General features: G+C 42.9%; 2 non-coding genes across 2 annotated transcripts; both read left to right on the forward strand.

Annotated features, from left to right (window-relative positions):
• Positions 1 to 894: 894 nt before the first annotated feature.
• On the forward strand, positions 895 to 966 carry TRNAC-GCA. The gene has a single exon. It is a non-coding gene; the product is annotated as a tRNA-Cys (tRNA).
• Positions 967 to 2,181: 1,215 nt separating this feature from the next.
• TRNAC-GCA lies at positions 2,182 to 2,253 on the forward strand. Its single transcript has one exon. It is a non-coding gene; the product is annotated as a tRNA-Cys (tRNA).
• The last annotated feature ends 5,143 nt before the right edge of the window (positions 2,254 to 7,396 follow it).

The following is a 7,396-nucleotide window of genomic DNA, read 5'->3' on the forward strand; positions in this document are numbered from 1 at the left end:
GACAGAGGAGGCTGGTAGGCTACAGTCCATGGGGTCGCAAGAGTCGGACACGACTTAGAGACTAAACCACTACCACCACCAAAGCCCATGAGCCTTGTAGACTCTCCTGGAGATGCTTCCATGGGGAGAGGATGAGGCCCTGGGAAGAATTGATGGGGGACTCGAAGCCTGCTTGGGCTGCTCCGTCAGTGGCAGGGACCGGGAGTCCAGCTCTCTGCCACACCAACACCCAGCCTTTTGGATGAGAGGACCCTCCTCCCCAGCTGCCTCCCCATTCCCACTGCTCATGCAGAGCCACCTGCCCTCTGCTATGAAGCTTGTTGCCCACAGTCTTCCATGCCCTGGGAATTTACCAGCAAGTTCTCATGGTGTTCCACCCCCTCTGCAAATAAATTTCCTCCTGGAGAGGGAATCCGGAACTGGCTCACCTTATTTCTCCATGATATTTGCAGGTTAAGTGGATGAAGGGGGCTAAGTGAATGAAGCACATGATAAAGAGGAAAGGGTGGGGGTCAGCTGTCCTCGGGAGTGGAGTCCTGGCCAGGTTCTTGTACCTGCTCCCCTGCCTGGGCGGGGCCCCCTCTGCTCCTCAACACCCGAGTGCAGGAGAGGACGAGGGGACCACGGTTCTGTTAGGTGGGGAAAGCCACTGACCGCCCATCACAGGGCAGATGGCACTGGGGGGGCCAAGGTAGGCAGAGCCAGAGAAATGGAAGGAGAGGGGCGTGTCTGGCACACACAAGCTGGTGAGTAGGTGTTTAGGGGTGGATGAGTGAGTGAACGATGGCAGGGAGAGCCAGGCTGTCATGGGGCAAGCTGCCTGCTCCCAGAGCAGGGCTGTAAGAAAGTCAGGTGCCCAGATCAAGAGGTGCAATTAATGTTAGATGCAGGCCTGGGGGTATAGCTCAGTGGTAGAGCATTTGACTGCAGATCAAGAGGTCCCTGGTTCAAATCCGGGTGCCCCCTTGCTAACACTTTTAGCTGTGAAAAGGAGTAAATAAATACAAAATCAATTAGGAAGCCCTGGGGCACTCCATAATGCACATGTTCAGTTGTGTGGACTTGTCACTCCATGGACTATAGCCCACCAGGCTCTTCTGTCTATGGGATTTCCCAGGCAAGGATACTGGAGTGGGTTGCCATTTCCTTCTCCAGGGGCTCTTCCTGATGCAGGGACTGAACCCACGCCTCTCATGTCTCCTGCACTGGCAGGTGGGTTCTTTACCACTATGCCACCTGGTTTCCTGGGGTACACCATAATGGTGTTCTAGTACACACAAGAGGGGTTCTTTGCATTACCTGGGCAAGCCTGTGTACCTCCTCGTGTCTAGAATTAGACATCTAGGGTTTTAATTAACTGAGGTTATGACTGGTTGTGCTGTTTGTCACAGGCCTTCCTCCAATGACAGTCGTGATGGCTGAGTCCCTCTCATTAGCAGCAATCTTGACTTCCGAAGTGTCTCCGGGGCTGATGAGTATAGTCTCCGTGTGACGTCAGCCTCAAGCCTGTCTGAGCTCCAGACACACCTGACCCAGTTATGTGTCTGTGTTTTCACTCCTCCTTTGTCTGGAAAGCCTCTCCAGCTGCTGCTTCCAGCAAATTCCTCGCCCATCGCCTCCGGAAGCCCCTCCTGACTTCCCAGCTCTCACTTCCGGCTCCCACAGCTCTCTGCTTGGACTTCCACCACTCTGCGAATACTTCAGTTCATAGGCTCGTCTTCTATTTGGACTAAGATTCTGAAGAACAGGAACAATGTATTCATCTCTGTGTCCTCATCATGGATGATAGAGCCTGGCACCTAACACGCTTCATGAGTGTCTGAATGAATGAGTGAAGCCATGAGCACCCTTCTTGAGTCCTCGGAGTATAGCGGAGGCTCTCCATGCACTGAGTCTGAGGTTCACTAAAGACCCAGAACCAACCAGTCTTGTCTTGATGCGCATGTGCTGGCTGAGGTAGAAACACTAGTATAGACTCAAATGACCTTTCCAAATGTAAAGGGTGGTGCCATGACCATGGCCTGAGGAAGGGGAGGGCTGGAGGGGGAAAATGGGAAAGTAGACTGCAGCGAAGACCTGCCACCTCCTGGGACGTGTGGAAACAGCAGAGTGAAGGCTAGGCACGGAGCCTGGCTGCAGTGCCAAGGGTGAAAAGGTGCTAATGCAAGGTTAGTCATAAGAGGGGGTATAGCTCAGGGGTAGAGCATTTGACTGCAGATCAAGAGGTCCCTGGTTCAAATCCAGGTGCCCCCTGCTTTGCTGACATTTTTCAGTTACTGAAGCAGGGGCTGTAATTTCAGCCCCTTCCCCTCCCTCCCACATTTGAACAGTAAATTGACGTGCTATGTCTTGTTACAAAACCTCAGGGTTCACACTAGGACCAGCTCCAAGTATTCTCCCCTGACCATCATACAGACAGTAGATTAGGGGGTCATATTTCTCTGAAGAGGCTGAAGAAGTGGTCCTAGCCCACCCCCACCTCCCCCAGGGGACTCTTGTCCTTCATGGCCGGTGTGCAGACTGCCCGTTCTCATCTCCTCAACCTCGATGTAGCCTCCAGACAGAAGGCCGCTTTGCTGTTGCTGCTACCACTTGAGAAGTATGGAGGGTGCTTATCCCTAGTTTCCAGAGGTGACTGTAAAGATTGGAAAACGGTGGTAAAAGCAAAACCTTTTTCCTCTCCCTGGGAATTTCTCGAGGTGTTACTCCCACAACAGATTTGACCACTTCTCCCTCCTTTTTCCTACCACATTTTCTTTCTTCTTTTTTTCCTTTGATGAGGACCAATTTTTAAGTCTTTATTGAATTTGTCACAATACTGTTTTTGTTTCATGTTTTGTTTTTTTGGCCATGAGGTATATGGGATCTTAGTTCCCCCACCAAGATGGAACCCATGTCCCCTGCATTGGAAGGTGACGTCTTAACCACTGGGACTGCCAGGGAAGTACCCCACACTTTCTATTTTTTAACTCTCAGGTATTTCCTTAGTGAGAATGCCTAGAAGTAGCTGTTCAGTTGCTAAGTTGTGTCCAACACTTTGCAACCCCATGGACTACAGCACGCCAGGCTTTCCTGTCCTTCACTGTCTCCTGGAGTTTGCTCAAACTCATGTCCACTGAGTCAGTGATGCCATCCGACCATCTCATCCTCTGTTGCTCCCTTCTTCTCTTGCCCTCATCATCAGTCTTTTCCAGAGAGTTGGCTGTTTGCATCAGGTGGCCAAAACAACGTATCTAAAAGTCCAGATAAAATATTTAAGACATATAAATGGTATAAGGACCCATGTTAAAATTACATTTTCTTTTTTACTACTAGCATAGAGAAATAGAATGGATTTCTGTTTACTCATCGTGCTTCTGGCAAACTTGGTATTAATTTATTAGTTCTAATAGCATATCAGATTCCATTTCTATATTCACAATCATGTCTTTGGCAAATAATGATAGTATTACAAAAGTTCCAGTTGAACTTTTTACTCCTTTGTTGAACTGACTAGGAACTCTGGTTCTTTTATGCTGTGCCTCTCCTATTACTCCCTTAACTCAATTTCGGAAGACTAGATATGCTTATTGTTAAATGCATTATATTTCTCAGCACTGTCTCTTCATGTCACTTGGTATGACTATGTGATGTCATTTCTCCTTTAATAGATTGACTATAAGCTCCAAGAAGGCAGGGATGGTGTATTCTTTGTTTTCCATTATATGTTTTTCATTGTATCTAGACAAAGTAGATGCTCAATGAATACTTATATGTCGAGGCAATGAATAAATGAGAAAAATGTTAGTAATGAAAAAAATCTTAGTAAAACAAAAGAATAAATGGTATAAAAGATTCCCTCGTAGCTCAGTCGGTAAAGAATCAGCCTGTAAAGCAGGAGACCTGGGTTCAGTTCCTGGGTCAGGAAGAGCCCCTGGAGAAGGGACTGGCAACCCACTCCAGGATTCTTGCCTGGGAAATCCCATGGAGAGAGGAGCCTGGAATCACAGAGAGTCAGACATGACTGAGCGACTAAGCAAAGCACAGCATTCCTTAATGCACAAGGTAATTTGAAACACTCTTTGCTATGAAGACAAATTAAAAGCCTGGAAAACTATTAAAAGCAGCTCATTAAAAGAATCAAAGAGCTAACTTTAGACAATGCAAGGTGGAGATTTGGAAATGATGGGAAAACAGGAAGTTAAAGCTCCAAACTACAGGCTGCTTTGGCCCTGAGTGTGAGTTTTTCAGTCCAAAAGAGGCAACTCGGATGCTCATGGAACTTGTGGAAGCCTCTCAGGACCAGGGGGATGAACGTCAGGATTCTGCCCCCACCTGGAGTAGAGACACCGGTAGAAGCATCTCTGGCTTTGGGCTGGGATCCTGAGTCCGGTGAACTGAAAGAAAACAGTCACTGCAAGAACTCTTGGCTGAGAACTTTCCTGGTGGTCTAGTGGTTAAGACTCTGACTCCAATGCAGGGGGTACAGGTTTGATCCCTGGTCAGGGAAACAAGATCCCTTATGCTGTGTGACACCACCAAAAAGTTTTTTTTTAAATGAGGTTGAATTGTTTTGTTTCTTCAAGAATAAAAGTCCTCAAGGTTTTATTTTAGATTCCACATATGATACCATACAGTATTTGCCTTTTCCTGTCTGGCTTATTTCACTTAGCACAATGCCCTCCTTTTCCATCCATGTTATTGCAGACGGTAGGATTTCCTTCTTTCTAATGGCTGAATAATAATCCACTGTGTATATATATACACCATATTTTCTTTATCTGTTTATCCACTGACAGATACTAAATCAGCATTTAGAGAAATACAGCTTTGAGCAATATACTAGAAAAGAAGAATAAACATAAATAAAGAATCCATCTAAAAATTTAGGGGGAAAAAAATAAAAAGTTAGGGGAAAGACTGGATGAAAGAATACTATGAGAAACAAAGGAAATACAGGAAAAGAAATCAATAAAATGGAAAACAAACACACAGCAGAGATGACTGCCAAAACCAAAAGTTAGCCTTTGAAGAACAAAATTAACTTTTGATGAAACTGATAAGAAAAACAAGACAACAGACAAAATTAACCAAAAGCAGGAATTAGAAAGAAAAGCTGCACAATCTTTAGACTTCAAAATAATAATCATAGAACATTATGAAAACTAACGTACAAAATTTTAAATCTAACAAACCTGTACAAAGAACTTACCATGTGGAAGGCACTCTTCTATACATTTAAAAAATACTAAATTTATTTATCCTCACAAAACTCCACAAACTAGGCTCTATTATTTTGCTCATTTCTATTATCATGCCCAGTTTATATATGACAAAACTAAGACTGAGAGAGTTAAACATGTTTGCCAAGGTCACTCAGTTACGATCTAGAATCTGAATCCATCCATCATGTTTTAAGAGTCCAAAGACTTTACGATTTTGTTATGTGGAAATTTAGCAAGTACTTTAAAAACACTACAACTTACCAAAGCTGACACAGGAAGAAACAGAAAAGATGACTAGTCCTCTAAGTTTTAAATAGTTATTTTCTTAAAACAGTTATTTGAAGCTCCCTCTCCCCCAAATCCAGATAAGGGTTTTACTGGTGAGTTTTATCACATACTTAATGAGAAATAACTTTATTTTTACATAAAAATCTTTCTAAGAATAGAAAAGATGTATATATTCTAAAATTTCTTTTGTGAGACTAGCACAAACTTGATATCAAAACCCAACAAGGATAGTATAAAAAATGTATGTCAATATCACACATAAACATAGGTTCTGTGCAAAAAATTTAATTATTGTCTAACTGAATCCACAAATATATCAAAACGATAGCACTTCATGACCAAGGTAGGTTAATATCTGGAATGAAAATTTGTGTTTAATTTTATAAAATACAGTAAGTGTAATTCACCATGTTACTAGACTAAAGGAGAAAAATTATACAAGTATCTCAAAAGGTACAAAAAAGGAGTGGTTTTGAGAAAATTCTACATTGATCATGATAAAAAATTTTTTTCTGCAAACTAGAAATAGAAGTAAAATTCCTTAATGTGATAAAGACCATTTACAAAAAGTATAGTCCACAACATGTACTTAATGGTGAAATATTGAAAACTTTTCCTTTGAAATCAGAATAAAATAAGATATCCACCATCAACACATTAATTCAACATGATATTTGTGGTCCTAGGAGAAGGCAATGGCACCCCACTCCAGTACTCTTGCCTGGAAAATCCCATGGACGGAGGAGCCTGGTAGGCTGCTGTTCATGGGGTCGCGAAGAGTCGGACACGACTGAACAACTTCGCTTTCACTTTTTACTTTCATGCACTGGAGAAGGAAATGGCAACCCACTCCATTGTTCTTGCCTGGAGAATCCCAGGGACAGGAGCCTGGTGGGCTGCCATCTATGGGGTCGCACAGAGTCGCACACGACTGAAGTGACTTAGCAGCAGCAGCAGTCATTATAATAAGGAAAGAAAAAGAGGTGAAATAAAGATTGGAAAGAAGAAATTGAAATTTCAAATTTCTTAGATGACATGATCATCTGCATAGGAAATCTAAAAGAATCAACAAAATATTAGAATTAATGAGTGCTTAGCAAGACTACCAATATATATCCTCCATTCCCATACCCTCTTTTGCTTGGCAAAATTATAGCTTTTAGAATGATATACTAGAAATTTCTGCATGTAAACTTTAAAACTCTAAAGTTAATATCTTCATCTTCTTCCCAGACGACACAAAGACATCTTAATTCTTATCAGTGCTTTCCTAAAATATTATTGTTAGCCAGTATTTTCATTCTATCTTTTAAAAAACTTTATAAATTAGACACTAACATTCTTTGGACAATGACTTTTAGATCTACTAGCATATCTACCAGTTTAATTGTTCAACATCCCTTTTGCATCTCAGAGCTCCCATATGGAATCATTTTACTTTTCTCTAAAGCATATATTTTAGAATTTTCTTTAGTGAGCGTCTGTTGGCCGTACGCTCTCCAACAGCTTGCGTCTGTTCACAAAGAATGGTTTGGCTGGGAATAGAATTCTAAGCTGGCTGTTGTCTCCTCTCAACATATTGCTTGCGTTACTGCACTAGCTTCTGGCTTCTTTTGCAATTGTTGAGAAATCAGCCAGCAGTTCAGCTATTCTTCCTCTGTTGGTGATCTCAGATTTCTCTCTGGCTACCTTCAAAGGATAAAGTCCTCATCTTCAGCCAGGAGATCAGTGTACACCCTGGATCTCATGGTAGACCTGGGGAGGATCAGAGGAGGAGGACAAATGCATCACTTGAGCAAAGCTGCCTTGGTCAGAAGGGTCTCCTCTGACTCTTCACCTGCTACAGAAGCCAGATTCAGCAAGAGGAGAGGAAATTGGAACTCACTATAAGTGACTAAAAGAGT

This window comes from Cervus elaphus, chromosome 18 (genome assembly GCF_910594005.1).
Source record: "Cervus elaphus chromosome 18, mCerEla1.1, whole genome shotgun sequence".
NCBI lineage: Eukaryota > Metazoa > Chordata > Mammalia > Artiodactyla > Cervidae > Cervus > Cervus elaphus.